We start from the raw sequence: 2441 nt of genomic DNA, 5'->3' as shown, positions 1-2441 counted from the left end.
CACCTTAGAGACTAACCCATTTATTTGAGCATAAGCTTTGGTGAGCTACAGCTCACTTCATCGGGTGCATGCAGTGGAGCAGCTTTTGGAATTACTCACACAGTGAGCAGACACGTTCTGGAACGCTGCCAAAACACAGGTTGCGGGGAGGCTGTACAAGCCTACCGTAAAGTATCACCAGGCGCTTCCCGCTCCCACATGCTGGGTGGTGAAGTGGTGAGTGCAAGCAGCCCCATGGGCGGAGCCTGCCTGGCCATGCCAAGGGAAGGCTCCAGATTGCCCAGAACAGAAGCCCACATGCCATGTCCTTGCTTGGAGCATGGTGACCCTGCTGGCAGCGCAGGTGCCGGTTGTGGAGTCCGGTGGCACGAGCTGCTGAGGACACAAAATCCATAGTAGGGCTGGAGGGTGGAAGAAGGTGGCTGAATGTTCAGTCAGTGGCACAAGCTGAGTGGCTGGGCATTGCTAGCAGCTTTTTGTGGGTGACACCCACCCTGCCTCCCATCTCCGGAGCCAGTGCGGAAGCGCGCTTGAGCCCAGCAAGCATGCAAACTATGTACCCAGTGAGCCGGGCGATGGCAGGGGTGGAGAAGACGGATGTTGAAACAAAGCGCACTTGCTGCCTTCTTCCACATGCAGGCACACGCCCCACTGTGACATTGCGGAATTTATTTATTTACTTTCATGACTTGCCCTGGTTAAAGAAAAACTACAATGAGTGGTTCAAATACCTGAAACACCTAGACAATGGAGGCAGAGTAGTGCAGTAAGCAGACACCGGTTTGGGAGTCTGGAGGTCCCCATTCCTGGCTCTGCCACAGACCTGCAGGTGACATGGGGCAAGGCACATGCCTCAGATTCCCCTCCCACCCTTTGGTGGTCTTGTTTACTTAGGCTATCAGCTGTTTGGAGCGGACTGTCTTCCACTGCATACCTATGGGGTTTAGCACAAAGGGGGTGTGGTCTCAGAAGGAACCTCTAGGTACTGCTGTCATATAAATAATAGCAAACATTTACTATCAAAAATTTCCTTTGTTAGTCTCTAAGATGCCACAAGGACTCCTCGTTTTTGCTGAAAGTTTTAGGAGTCTCCACTAGTTCTGGCTGCCTTTGGTTTTGGGTCACATATTTGAAGGCACCTTGGGTGAGGTTTTCATGAGTGACTTAGGAGAACAGGCTCCACTGACTCTCAATGAGAGTTGTGCTCCTAAGTCTTTAAGGGTATGTCTCCACTGCAATAAAAAACCTACGGCACAGAGTCTCAAACCCTGACTTGGGTTCCCAGGGCTTGGGCTGTGGTGCTGCACCATTGCAGCATAGATGGTCAGGCTTGGGCTGGAGGATGGGCTCTGAGACCCTGCGTGGGGGGAGGGCTTCAGAGCCAGAGCGCCAGTTTGAGCCACAACATCTACACCACAGTTTTTAGAACTGCAGCCCAAGCCTCATGAGCTCATGCCAGCCGCCCCGGGCTCTGAGGCTCTGTGCTGTGGGGTTTTAATCCCAGTCCAGATATACCTTTCAGGTGGTTTGGACAGTTATAGCCCAGGTGTCTTATCAGGGCATCGCAGGTGATGTTTTCAAAGGAGTTAGGTGCCCAAACTGGTTTCAAATCCTGGGGCAGTTGGACACCTCACTCCCTTAAATCCCGCTGCAAATCCCAGTGCAACACACACACAATCAGTTGGAAATATTCTCAGCGTAGGTGTGAGGCTTGCAGTGGGGGTGGAGGGGATATTTCAGCTATAATTCCCCTACTGAAAGGAGTTTTCCTACTTTATATTCCCAGCTTGATGCATAAGGAGCTTGTGCTTCTAACACCACTGTGAAAGGCATGTACCATCCCCATGCACCCCCTTGGGCCAGGTGCAGCACGACAGGTTCACTCTGCCTTGATTTCTCCAATGGGGAGGTGAATAAGTTCCCCAAGACTTTTATGTATCAAACAGCATCCTCACCACCCCCCTGCTCTGAGGGGCTAATTTAGTAACAGGAAGTTCACAGAAACATAAGGAAGTCCTTCATCAAGGCTGCTTAATGGGGGGCAAGCTCCATCTATCTGAGTACATCTGTCCCACACCCCAGCCCTTTAGCTGCAATGCACTCCCAACTTTGGGTCCTTTGCCAGAGCAATGCCCTTCCTGCTGACTGCAGCTCTTTTCCTGGCTGCACACAGCACCTTGCAGGCTGCACCTCCTGCAGCTAGCTGGGATTTCCCTCCCAGAGTCTCTCTTTTCCACCTGGGAGTTCCCCTGCTCTGTTCCCTGGAGCGTCTCTCTAAGAGACTCCTCTTGTTAGGAGCAGCTTCCCTTTCATCCCAGCCCAGGTGCTCAAGATTCAGGGAACTGCCAACCAGCCGCCTGGGAAGTTCATTGCTTACAGGGGGGCTGGCCACAGGTAAAGGGGGCCAGTGCTCCAGGGCCACCAGCGCATGCTGTGAAATG

Source organism: Caretta caretta, chromosome 9, assembly GCF_965140235.1.
Source record: "Caretta caretta isolate rCarCar2 chromosome 9, rCarCar1.hap1, whole genome shotgun sequence".
NCBI lineage: Eukaryota > Metazoa > Chordata > Testudines > Cheloniidae > Caretta > Caretta caretta.
This window is presented reverse-complemented; position numbering follows the sequence as displayed.